Genomic DNA, 14,376 nt, shown 5'->3' on the forward strand with positions numbered 1-14,376 from the left:
GCTGCATGTGACAGGCGGGAGACCAGCAACCAGCAATCTGGCGCTGGTAACTAAGGTAAACACAGGGTTTCTAAGCGGCGCGCAGCGCTTAGAAACCCGATGTGTACCTTAGATACCAGCGCGCTGGTACAGGGATCTGGTAACCAAGGTACACATCGGGTTTCTAAGTGCCGCGCGCCGCTTAGAAACCCGATGTGTACCTTGGTTACCAGCTCCCTGCACCAGCGCGCTGGTAACTAAGATACACAGTGGGTAACTAAGCGACGTGCGTCGCTTGTTACCCACGTGTCGCTGATGCTGATCGCTGGTGAAGTTGCCTGTTTGGCAGCTCACCAGCGATCATGTAGCGACACACCAGCGATCCTGACAAGGTCATATCGTTGTCGGGATCGCTGGTGCATCGCTATGTGTGACGGGGCCCTAAGGCTAGGGTCACATGAGTGTGGATTCTGCCATCCAAGAGAATTGGCTCAATTAGGCAAATCACACTCTGATAAAACACTGTTCAGGGTGTGATCAATTCTCTCTGGTGAGTACAGTAGAAGATGTAGAAAAAAATTCCTCCATCTTCTCCATTCAGTCTGTGGAAATCGGACTGCACTGAGATGTCATCCTATTGCAATCCGACGTCTCCACGGGCGGCCCATTGACAAACTTGACTGAGTACGATCCAAATATTGGATCAAACTCATGGATGCTGCAATTTTTTTCCCGGACCTGTTCTTTCAGAGGAAAAAATTGAACAGGTGCATGGCCCTGTAAGGGGATGGACCGGACCGCGGTTACCTGCATGCCGGGTCAGGAACTGAAGAGGCTGCATCCTTTGATCCCGGGGGACAGCCTTGAGGAGGCGGACCTTCACCTGCAAACGGAGGAAAGCCTGGGGGAGACACCTGTGGACCGAGGAAGATGGGAGCAGACTGAAGGAAAGGGCGCACAGATAAGAGGGCAAAGCGCGCAAAACTGGAGAGTTTGGTGCCAGAGCAGAGCAGTGTGCAGGAGAGCGGTGAGCGGCACGCTTGGCTGCCTCTTCCCCCACCGGGTACTATCATTGCGGCAGGGTCCGACCGTTTACAGCGGGACCGCTGCCAGGAGAAAAGCTGGTTGTAGAGCAGAACCACTGCAGAACAGAGCAGAGTCGGTTGTGCCACAGCCAGAGAGAGAGAAGTGCTTTGTCCGGGGAGTGCCAGTGTCCCGTGGACCAGTGACCGTCATCACCCGCCGCCAGCAGTCAGGTACAGAGAGCAAGAGGGACATCCAGTGTGAGCCAGTGACATCCAGTAAGGGAGACACAGAACGCTCCGTGTCACTGAGTATAACACACGTTTCCCATATAAGTGACCGAGGACAGGACAGACCCTTGTACCCTGACCGTGCCGTTAAACAACTCCTGAGCCACGTGGGCCCATACCAGATTGTGACACCTTTTTCCATCAGCCACTTTGCAGGTGTTGGAGCGTGGTCAGGTGTCTCCACCTTACCTGGATGGTGGGGTACCACAACTCAGGAGGAGGTGCAGTACCTCTGTGGCAACTAAACCCTCAGGGGCGCCACATTTGCACCGAACTGTAAGGGGGTGAAGTGCAGGAAGAGCCGAGAGAGAGTTGCCTCCTCTGCCACGTGTCCGGAACCATTGAGCAGGGCAGCAGGTTCCCCGGGGGGGACAGAAAAGCAGCCTGTTCAGCAGCCAGGAACAGGAAGGGAGGAGAGCTGAGAGCGGGAAAGGTGCGCGGGTTTTCCTCAGAGCAGCGCATACAGCAGACAGGGGAAGACGTTGACACAGACCGGGAGAGAGATCTCCAGTACAACAGCCAGAGACAGAGAGGCCGCGCACAAAGACTGCAGACTGTGAGTACGTGAAGCCGGGTACTGCAGTGTCAGGAAGGTTGTGCACTCATCCCTGTGATAAGACTTTTCCCTGCAAACAGACCACGTACGAAGGTCCGGTGACCCTTGTGTTAATGCAGAGCCCCTGATTCCGGTGAGAAAGCACCGCTGCGGAGTGGGAAAGAAGGACTTGGAGCATAGGGGATATCGTTTGTCTCATACCCCTCTGGCTCCCGCAGTAACCCCTCATATGTCAGCTGGACATTGTTAAATGCACAGGATACAGAGTACTTCAGACGACAAGCGGTGCTGGTGATTCGGCGCCAACGTGGGAGTAGAGTGACCCTTCAATCAAGACCCCTTCAGACTGATAGGTTCCTCCGTAGGAAAACTACCCTTTATACTGTTGATGCTTTTTGGCTGCTTGCTTAACTCGTTCTCATAATATTCATATTTGCACTGTTAATTTTGTCAGTGTTATCCCCTGTAAATAAACCTCCCTTTAACTGTTGGTCCGTCTGTTCCTTGGTGACATACTCATCCCCTGCACTTTATTACATTATCTGAACCATTGTACTTCACTTTGCCAGTTATACCGTTTAACTCTTTACCTCCCTTCAGTGAGTATTTCCCCTGTAAATAAACTTGTTAACCCTTGCTTTGTTGCCTGTGTAAAGTCACTGCATCCCGCGTTCCTGCTTGTTACCCTTTAGAGCCCCATAAAATAACATTGGTCCGAGTGTGATCTGATGTTTCATCATATTGCACTTGGACTGAAAATACGCTGATCTGCACCTGCCCTAATGTGTGTGGGGCCCTTTAGCCTTGGTCAAATGTTTACCTGATGAAGAACATGTCTTTGCTGCTATGGCCACCTCAAGAACAATCTCTCAAATAATGTAGCCTTGCTGTGAAAGAATGGAGAGATGTCTCCCCTGCTTGATAAGGGACAGATAACAAGATCCTCTGCCTGTTATTTTATTCTTACTAGTTACTACCCAACTATAAAGCCATTTCTCCCAAACCAGAAGACACAAGATAAGCGATATGTAAATTGAGGGAACTCTCTGAAGCCCCCCCCCCGTCTCACATGGCAAGATCTCTAGCGAGATCGCTGAAGTGCACCGATTTTGTGAGGCAACAGCGACCTCGCCAGCGATCTCGCTACATGTGACTCGCAGCGGCGACCGGCCCCCCGGATATCGCTGATCGTGCTCGAATGTCATGGGCCATTTTTTCACCGTCGGCGTCCCGCTGGCCAGCATGCATCTGTCATGATCCAAGGTGGATCTGACAGTTTAAATGCACAAAGTGAACTTTTTTCCTTTGGCTTGGTGCCAAAGTTGGTTGATTGCCCCCGTGGCCATTAGAATTATTACACATGGTGTCATTCATTCTAAGTTGCCCCGGTGGTGGTGAGCGGTAGTGCACTTTAGTTTCTTTGGTTTAATGTGCGCTTAATTACAAATCAGGTGTTAGGCTCTATAAAAGGGAGCCAGGTGGGTTCAATCACTGTTGGTGATATTGTGTTCGTCATTTGGGAAGCAAGCCTGGGTGAGGAAGGAGTCCTGCGCAGCCCAGCCAGAGGGGACGAGTAGCAGCTATGTGGTCTGCAAGAAGGGCTGGCATTGCGTGGTGGAGTCACAGTTTATGGTGTTGGCAGGAAGTTCTTGCATGGCTTGGTGGAGTGACGACTATGGAGACAGTTGCACTCAGCATGCGGGACTTGGTTGCTGAGAGCTGGACTCAAGCATGCTTGACTTTTTGGGCAGGAGCTGAACTCATCTTTGGGACTCTGTTACTGGACAGTTGCAACTGATGGTGGACTCTGCTCCAAGGCTGCACTATGGTGAAGGATCCAGTTATGGTGATGGATCCGGGTGGAGGAGAAGATGCACACAGGTGGTGGGCTCTATTGCTAGGCGCGTACGCAACAGAGCAAAGCTAAGTGGTGTTTCCCCTGTATTGTCATTTTCCCTCGTGTGTTTAGTGCATTGATGGGATTAGTTTCCGCACCGACCAATTCCTTAGTGAGGGTTTAGGTTCAGGGCGAGCTAGGGTTTTTAGGTTCCTGTGCGTCGCCCGGTGCGGAACCGGCATAGGGAACGTTAGGAGTGCAGGGACACTGGCTCAGGGGAGTTCAGGAGGTCTCCAATTCCCTATTGCAGGGCCCACCATTGTTAATGTTACCCAGGTTCCCCCTTTATTATTTAAATTCGCCTTACTGGAGGCGGGGTTTCCAGATTTACGTGTAATACCTAAATTCGCCAGTTGGAGGCGGCGTATCCAGCTGCACGTTTTATTATTTAAATTCGCCCCACTGGAGGCGCTGTATCCAGGGTCACAGGTGTCTTATGGGTTCGCCTTGCAGTACTCGCTGCGTCCAGACACATGTGACCGTGACAGCATCGCTGTGTTTAACGCCGACAAGCGACCTCGTTGGCGATGCAGAACTCAGGGACGCAGGCAGGAATCATCTGAAAAGCTGCTGTGTGACAAGGTACCAACGACCGCCGAGGTCGTTATATGGATCGCCGGATCGTTGCTGCAAGTTCACAGATAACATTGCATTTATGAGTCCCAACATCAAGAGTTTCAATATGGACCAAGCAACAGCTGCCATTTTATAGATCATGAAAAGGCATATGGGATACTTACAGTGCCTTGGTGGGTGATTGTCCTGTTCCCACTTCTGTCAATGTGGTAGGCTGAAAATGCTGACCTTGATGATAGATCATCATCATACACTCTAGAGATAGCAATCTCTTTTGGGGTCTCTTTTTGTCCGGCAGCAGCATTTGGGTGTAATCAATTACTTTTTTCAGTGCATTTTCCAGTAAAATTATTTTAACACAGTTTCAGAAAATTGCAAACATATTATACGAACACACCCTTAGGGTAGGTTCACAAGACCCTATTTTCGATACGGGCACTATGTGTGAAAAAACGGACAACATTCAGACCAATGTTATCAAATGGGGCAATGCAAATGAATATTTTCACAAGCCGAAGCTGCACATGAAAAAAAATCAGAGCCTGCGCTAGTTTCTTCCGTGTGTCAAATGAGATTTGCCCATTCAAGTCTATGAAGGCGCCAAGAAAAGACGCCAAGCGGATCCACCATAAAGCATCTGATTTTTATGGATTCATTGCAATTCTTTAACATACAGTTGTGGCCAAAAGTATTGACACCCCTGCAATTCTGTCAGATAATACTCAGTTTCTTCCTGAAAATGATTGCAAACACAAATTCTTTGTTATTATTATCTTCATTTAATTTGTCTTAAATGAAAAAACACAAAAAGAATTGTCCTAAAGCCAAATTGGATATAATTCCACACCAAACATAAAAAAGAGGGTGGACAAAAGTATTGGCACTGTTCGAAAAATCATATGATGCTTCTCTAATTTGTGTAATTAACAGCACCTGTAACTTACCTGTGGCACCTAACAGGTGTTGGCAATAACGATATCACACTTGCAGGCAGTTGACATGGATTAAAGTTGACTCAACCTCTGTCCTGTGTCCTTGTGTGTACCACATTGAGCATGGAGAAAAGAAAGAAGACCAAAGAACTGTCCGAGGACTTGAGAAACCAAATTGTGAGGAAGCATGAGCAATCTCAAGGCTACAAGTCCATTTCCAAAGACCTGAATGTTCCTGTGTCTACAGTGCGCAGTGTCATCAAGAAGTTTAAAGCCCATGGCACTGTGGCTAACCTCCCTAGATGTGGACGGAAAAGAAAAATTGACAAGAGATTTCAACGCAAGATTGTGCGGATGTTGGATAAAGAACCTCGACTAACATCCAAACAAGTTCAAGAGCCCTGCAGTCCGAGGGTACAACAGTGTCAACCAGTACTATCCGTCGGCGTCTGAATGAAAAGGGACTGTATGCTGTATGGTAGGAGACCCAGGGAGACCCCACTTCTTACCCCGAGACATAAAAAAGCCAGGCTGGAGTTTGCCAAAACTTACCTGAAAAAGCCTAAAACGTTTTGGAAGAATGTTCTCTGGTCAGATGAGACAAAAGTAGAGCTTTTTGGGCAAAGGCATCAACATAGAGTTTACAGGAGAAAAAAAGAGGCATTCAAAGAAAAGAACACGGTCCCTACAGTCAAACATGGCGGAGGTTCCCTGATGTTTTGGGGTTGCTTTGCTGCCTCTGGCACTGGACTGCTTGACCGTGTGCATGGCATAATGAAGTCTGAAGACTGCCAACAAATTTTGCAGCATAATGTAGGGTCCAGTGTGAGAAAGCTGGGTCTCCCTCAGAGGTCATGGGTCTTACAACAGGACAATGACCCAAAACACACTTCAAAAAGCACTAGAAAATGGTTTGAGAGAAAGCACTGGAGACTTCTAAGGTGGCCAGCAATGAGTCCAGACCTGAATCCCATAGAACACCTGTGGAGAGATCTAAAAATGGCAGTTTGGAGAAGGCACCCTTCAAATATCAGGGACCTGGAGCAGTTTGCCAAAGAAGAATGGTCTAAAATTCCAGCAGAGCATTGTAAGAAACTCATTGATGGATACCGGAAGCGGTTGGTCGCAGTTATTTTGGCTAAAGGTTGTGCAACCAAGTATTAGGCTGAGGGTGCCAATACTTTTGTCTGGCCCATTTTTGGAGTTTTGTGTGAAATGATGAATGTTTTTTCATTTAAGACAAATTAAATGAAGATAATAATACCAAAGAATTTGTGTTTGCAATCATTTTCAGGAAGAAACTGAGTATTATCTGACAGAATTGCAGGGGTGTCAATACTTTTGGCCACAACTGTAGGTCTTGTAAATTTTTAATAACTTATAATTTTACAATCTGTTGAGCTAATTAGATGTCAGTCATTAATCACCTATTAAGGAATAGGTGGCAAGGTCAATCTACACTAAGTAGTGCAAGGAGTCGTATAATCCCAATAGTTGGCCATTCGCTGTCATCATTTTCTTAGTATTTTCTCCAGAATTTGAATATGGCATGTGTCTTTCAGATAGGCTGGCAGAGAAGGCACACATTGTTGTAGATGCTAATCCACATATTCTGATAGATTGGTGGTACCAACAAAGGCAATACTATGCAAACATACAGAGGTCAATCACCTGCTCTAAAACAACGAGGCTTTACTCCATGCCGATTTTGTCCTTGTTGTAGACAGCACTAATACAACTGAATTTAGTAATTCAGAGGGTACAGAACTATATACTATTAAAGATAACATAACATGCTCTAGTATGGGGGTTATTTATATTATTAAGTGCCCATGCCAAAAAATGTACGTGGCCCATGCCAAAAAATGTACGTGGACCATACAATATGAAAATTATCACAGCGAATAAAGGAACATCTTAATAACATCAAAAAGGGATTTACAGGCCACCCCTTGTCAAGACACTTCAACAGGGCACAACAACCAGACAGGCCCTTCTGGCATTTGCCAGATGGCCAGTCCGGCCCTGATGCAGCGCAGATCTTTTTTGGTGTCGATCTAACAGTGAGTTCACATAATCCAAATTCATCTATTAAATGGTAACAGTCTTTAACCCGTTTTAACCGGTAACATCACACACTGTATTTTTATTCAACTCTGCAACCAATTTATTAGTTGAAGCTACTAATGCAACACAGCAATATTGCACTGACACTTAGGGAGATAGGGAGAGGCACTTTCAGTGCCAGCAGAACAGTGAATGTCTGTGGTAATTTGTTCAACTCTTGGTATTATATGACTTCTTGCACTACTTACTGTACGTTAGATTGACTTTGCCACCTATTCCTTAATAGGTGATTTATGACTGAGATCTAATTAGCGCATCAGATTGTAAAATTAGACACTATCATCTGGTTTTCTCAGTTTTGGATTCCACACACAGACTCCATTATCTGTTTGCAGCTTTTTAGTATCCTCGCTCCCCTCCTCCATTTATAAAGGCGCTGGTGCACCTTTCAATATTTAATTTGCAATAACTGCTTTCGTGTAAAAAGAGACTTCACACGGATGATAAATGAGGAAAAAAAGTCTCCAATTTTCTGGATACAATACGGACGATTTGTTTTTTATTAACTTCTGTGAACTTAGCCTTACTGTTCTCGAACGCTTCCTTTCCTGCTTTCCAAGCTCCATATTGTTCCCTTTAATCTCAATTAGAACAAAATTCTTGAATTTCCCTGAGAAAGGCCAAAGAAACCTAAAAGAAAAATATTTTGTGTCACGTATGCAGACGGCACCATTTTTCCAAGTAAACATTTTTATTTGACATTAATCAAAGCGCGACATTCTCTGTTCTCCCCTTACTCCGCTCCCCATATTTTTGTTGGCAATTTTAAATGCCAGCGAGTGCGTTAAACTGTAAGTAATTGCTTAAGAGTCAGACAGGGTAGATATTTAGTCATCACGTCTTTGAAGGGTCTATGTTGTTCCAGTTTGTGTTTCCTTGTGGCAAACATGCAGGTCCACATTTCTGACACCACCGAAATTGTGTTTTCTCTGCAGAACAGTAACAGCAGGATTTGTAACACCTGAGCGTTGTCTTCTCTTGCTTAGGCCGGGGTCACACTTGCGAGTGCAATGCGAGAAACTAGCGCCAGTCTCTCGCATCAATACCCGGCACTGTTGCCGGTGGTTCCGACAGGAACGCTCAGCTACATAGAAAGACTCCGGTCCCGAGTGTGACCCCGGCCAAAGCAAGAGAAGACAGCGCTCAGGTGTTACAAATCCTGCTGGGATAGGTGGGAAAGTGGGACAGGTGTTTTGTTTGCACATTATTTTTATATATATATATATATATATATATATATATATATATATATACATACATATATAGTTTAATTATCCTGCCTAGGCTCTGTTCACATTTCCAGTAATCATCTGTTAGAATGGATCCAGCAGCAATCCGTTGAACAAAAATGTTGTGCAGAAACAACTAGGGCATTAACACACAGATCAGGCCCGGATTGGCAATATAACCAACCGGGCATTTTCCCGCTGGGCCGCTGTCATGTGGGCCGCGGGCGGCAGCGCCCGATCATCTGGCCGCTTACCAGCTGCTGCGGCCACTGTTGCTCCTGCCGCCGGCCCTCTGCGAGCACGGCGATAGTTTCAAGTTCCTCCCGCACTGCTGTGAGTGTACGAGGTGTACGGAGAGGAGCCGCGCGTGTACGAGGTGGACGGAGCGGAGCCGTGTGTACGAGGTGGACGGAGCGGAGCCGTGTGTACGAGGTGGACGGAGCGAAGCCGTGTGTACGAGGTGTACGGAGAGGAGCCGCGCGTGTACGAGGTGTACGGAGAGGAGCCACGCGTGTACGAGGTGGACGGAGCGGAGCCGTGTGTGTACGGAGTGGAGCCATATGTGTACGGGATGTACGGAGCGGAGCCAAGTGTGTACAAAGCATACAAAGCGTGCTTTTCCCACGGACACAGGAGTACATGGCGGAGCCCCGAGGAGCATTTTAAAACACACACATGACGTTCCATCTGAAGTGATGTGCTGGAAGCTGACCGGAAATGAGATAATTTCTTGAGGAGATTGTGACGGAACCAGGAATGCTTCAGATCCATCACCGTGTCCTCCTCCGACAGCGCAGATAGCAGGATCGCCTTGGAATCGGGGATGCCGGCCATGTGAGCGGATCATGATAGGTCCTGCACCGGGAGGCTCAGGTGGGCACTACAATGGGAGCCGGGCTGCTATAGTATCTTTATAGAATCTTTCTTTATTTCTTTCTCTCTTTTTCTTTCTTTCTCTGTTCTTTCATTCTCTGTTCTGTCTTTCCCTCATTTTCTTTCTCTCTCTGTTCTTGTTTCTCTCTCTGTTCTTTCTTCCCCTCTTTCTTTCTTTTTCTTTCCTCTCTTTCTCTCTGTTCTTTCTTTCTTTCTTTCTTTCTTTCTTTCTTTCTTTCTTTCTTTCTTTCCTTTACTTCTTTCTTTCTCTCTCTGTTCTTTCTCTGTCTCTCACTGTTCTTTCTTTGTCTCTCACTGTTCTTTCTTTCTTTCCCCTTTCTTTCTCTCTGTTTTCTTCTTTCTCTCTGTTTTCTTCTTTCTCTCCGTTTTCTTCTTTCTCTCCATGTTCTTTCTTTCTCGCTCTCTCTGTTTTCTTTTTTTTCTCTTTCTCTCTCTGTTTTCTCTCTTCCTTAGTGCCAGTCAGTGTGCCCATAATGCCAGCCACTGTGCCCTCAGTACCAGTCAGTGTGATCAGCAGTGCTAAGTGGGTGCGATTAGGTGTGGACATGGGTGTGACTAGTTGTGAAATGGGTGTGGCTGGGCGTGGCCAAAATTTGCAGCAGCGCGCTGCGCGCACCGCAGTCTTTGTCCATCTTTCCCTTCTTCAAAAGTTGGGAGGTATGATAGGGGCAGCTATGACCAGGGGGTCTGGTTGCCCAATAGAGAGCAGTTCTGCCAGGAATTCTGTAATCATGCATACAAAAGGGGACAGAGCTTTGGGAGGAGTACTGTACCTAAAAGCAATAAATAGGACTGAGCTGAAATACTGGGCACAGCTGTGACTACATGTTATATAGTCGTGTTAATCTCCTCTCACTTCTTGTAAACTACAAGTGTACAAAGATATTATATAGTCACCATGTGACTAGTGGGCCTGTGTAACTTCAAATGCCAGGGCTGAATTTTAGTCCCAGTCCGGCCCTGACACAGATCCAGTCCAAGGTACAACCAAGAACATGGCGACGGCAATCACATCTCTGAATGGTGATGCAATAGTTAATCACCATCTTGTCTCAACAATGGAGCATTCTTCAGAAAGATGATTATCAATGTCCTTCATTGTCTTGAGAGAGAGAGAAGTCTTAACAGGGACTCGACATTGCACAACAGACAGGTAGGAACAACTCAACAAGCAGGTGCAGAACTGAGCCGCCTCGGGGCACACACCTTCCCACAAAGTGCAACCGGCAGCTCCAAGCACACGACTGGCCTGTTGCCTGCTATTAACGCAACCACATTCTTCATCGAATATGCTCTGACATAGCCCCGGGGAACAGAATTCACAATATCATACAGCTCGGCACATGCCTCCGCAATGTTGGCAGATGCACGTCCCAACGTGCAAGATTCGCCTTGTTACAGTGTAGGTGCAGAGCCGCCTAGGAAGACAGGTGAACATTCCTACAAGTGGCTGTTTGAAATGAGTAAAGTCTCTTTCGGGCTAGAGAAGGCCCCCGCATGCTGGCACTGCAAATTCCTCTCTTACTAGGTCTCCTCCTGAACAGGTGCAGCAATAGCATGAGTCAATGAGGAGTAACAGGCAGAAAATGTGTCACTTCCACAGACGGGTCTTACAAAAGGTGTAGTGTGGCTGTGATGTTCAAGCGGTAACCCCCATGGGTCCTCTCCATCTCTAGCATCTCCTGTTGTCTACTTCAGAATTTTATAAAGATTTATCATTGTATTTTTGGTCCAGAAAAGCATCAGAAGGATTAGTGACATACCGAGGGGCACAAGGATCTGTGCTTCACTTGATTAAAATCTGCCTAAAAGTGAACCTGAAAATGGTGTTTGATCTGCAAGCGAGATGTTATAGAGAAGGAGGAGCTGATCAAATTGATATACATTTATTGTAGCAAAATTTTTGCTAAAATTTGCATTTTATTCATTCACATCCCTGGTGTTTATATGCAAATGTCCTATTTGGTGATTAACAGTCTTCCCTGAATGATTATGCATGAAGAGATAGCTGTCAATCATTCGTTAGACCACCCACCGGACTTATGAGTAGGACCACCCACTGGACTCATATGAATACAAACACCAGGGATGTCAATGTATAAAATACAACTCAGGGTAGGGTCACATAACTGTGTTCTCCATGGTCCGATTACTCTGATCAGACTTTGATAAGACCTTTGTCAGAGTAGTATCAGTTTTTCTCAGATGTTGTGAGAAAAAAAAAAGTTTGTCCACTTTCTCCAGTCTGACAGTTTGTGAAAATTGGACCACACTCAGATGTAGTCCGAGTGCAGTCCGATTTTTTGCAGGAATCCAAAGACTTGCATTGCCGATTTTGATCTGACACTCTGATGAAAATTGGACATGTCTCCGATTTTTTTTCGCAGACCAAAAAATAGGACAGATGCACAGCCCTATAGAATATCATAGGAACGAGTGCAATCTGTAAAAACCATGGGTAGCGCTCGTCCGAGAGAAAGCACGAGCCCTTATACTGAATCGCTTCCAACAAAGCGATATATCATTCTGCTCAGTGTCTCCTTCTCTATACCATGAAATCCTCAGATCAGACCCAGAAAAAACGGGCCAGGTTCCCATAAAGAGAATGCTATAGAAAACATATGTGCAATAGTGGTCAGTATTTACATGCCAATAACTAAATATAATAAATAATAAGTTAAATAAAATTAACTTGCGTCTAGGGGAAGTTCAGTATTTATGCGTCAATAATTAACTTAGTAAAATAAATAATTAATAATAAGTAAAACAAATGTGTGGAAAGATATGGACATTATGTAGGTCTTCCCCTACTTCTTGGCATTTATAAAGCATCATCTGAGAATGCAAACTAAGGTGCACACATTGCCGGAAAATAACCCCAGTCTTGATACAAGTGATTGACAGCGTATTTGCAAATGATAGATTGATAGTTTTATGGGTTAAAGTTTAAGCCGCTTGTCAAGTCCCCCGTAAGTCTTATTAGCGGCCTCCATGTAAACAGCACAGAAACTTAAAATATTTAAAAGTACCAAAAACAAGTGTTTAGAAATTCTCTCCTGGGGCAGAAGCGTTTACGCGGGCGAGCGATTGGCTCTTCCCATAGGGAGAGGTCTGAACACCTGCCTGGAATGTTTTCAAAGGGCAGACCTCCCTAATCTTGGGAGGCAGGCCACTACAGGCAGCATCCTCTGTATAAGGGCTGCCATTGAAATATTTCTCGGCTTTATGGCAGCTGACGTCAGTGACTAATGAATGCTTTTGCTCTGCAGAAATATGCAGTAACAGGTTGTATGTTGGAATCTGCCAGTGAATAAAGATAAGCTTTGTTGACGGGCAGAGCTGGAGGAATTACTAGGACTTCATGGCTGTAAGCAGCCGGTCTCACACGGGTCATACCGTCATATTTAGGCTGAAGATCAAAAAAAGGAAAAAGTAAAGTGCGCGGTCCGGCGTCCTCATCCCAGCTCTGTACTATACCGCCTGCAATTACAGCTCGATGAAAACTCTGCTGCTCAACTAAAGCGGTTATGTCACGTCCCCAGTATAATGGTGGAATTTGCCAGGAGTATACATACACACACACATACACATATTGATCCATTAAACAGATTCACAAAACACGCAAGTTACAAAAACAGAACATCCTGCAAAAAAACCTGACGCGTTTCGAGCCTTTAGATATGTAGGACAGGATTTTTTGCAGGATGTCCAAACAAAAATGCAACAGCAACCTGCGAACATTAACATATGTGCAAATATAGATTCTTTATTAATTGTCCCCATTATTGCAAGTTTAACTATTTGCAGGATCTGGTTCATCGGCCTCGTCGTTAATCTGTATGGGAGCCCTGAGAAATTCCTCCTACTGGATGGCATTCCCAGACCATCTTTTAGTTATCCTGCCTGACGCGACGTCGTGGTTGGGTGTGACGCACAGGTGGCATCGCGCCTGTTGGCCAACTAAAGAAGAGCCACAGATGCCAGCAGATAAGATATGGCTTTTAGGCTCTCCCAGATTCCTGCCATGGCCGACGGTCCGCACCAGCTCTAATTGCTTCTCATTGGAGATCATGGGGTCTTCAGTAACTGTGGATACGGGAGATAAGTGCAGTGAAAATATCAGAAATGTTCTATGCATCATCAAAAACATCTAAAATTCTTGCGGAATAAAAACAAACGCAGATATGACACGTCGGGGGAATGGCATGCTACAGGCAGCCCTTGGAGAGAGCTCAATACTCAACGCTGTGTTTGTTGCTTGAGAATAAACCTCCTTAAATAAACGCTTAATTTTCAACACCTACTTAATTCTCAACGGGCTGCGCCTATGTCAGACATGAGCTCATAGAGCCGGTAACACTGGCAAATGCGGAGGATTTACAACTGCTAATTCCTAATGATGGGGCCCACACAATAAATACAAACCTGAGTCCCTGCACAAGAGCAAGAGCCGATGAACGGACCAGAAAAGAATGACATAACCGGCCCAGAGGGGATCCAAGCCCACAATGAAAGCAGATTTACACACACAAGAAAATATATATATATAATAAATGATGTTTGAAAGATTTTCATTATGAGTAAATAAACAAAAATTAATCTTCTGATGTAAGTTCTCAGAAGTCGATATTTGAGGGGGTCTATGAGCTCAGAAGATTTCCAAATCTAAGGAATCGAGACCTTAAAGTGGGCAATTTTTACTCTTATTTTATTCCTTTTGCTTCCGCCTTGTCCCAGTTTTTGTTTTAAATCTGCCATATAGTTCCAGAGATATGGGATTTTCTGTTATTGATAATGTCATTACAAAGGGGGCATGGATCACAGTATCCTCTGGGGCGTGTCCTTAGGCTCCTCTGCAATAGTATCTTGCGAG

The sequence above is a fragment of the Dendrobates tinctorius genome, unplaced genomic scaffold (genome assembly GCF_039654945.1).
Source record: "Dendrobates tinctorius isolate UK_male_01 unplaced genomic scaffold, ASM3965494v1 ptg000065l, whole genome shotgun sequence".
Classification (NCBI taxonomy): domain Eukaryota; kingdom Metazoa; phylum Chordata; class Amphibia; order Anura; family Dendrobatidae; genus Dendrobates; species Dendrobates tinctorius.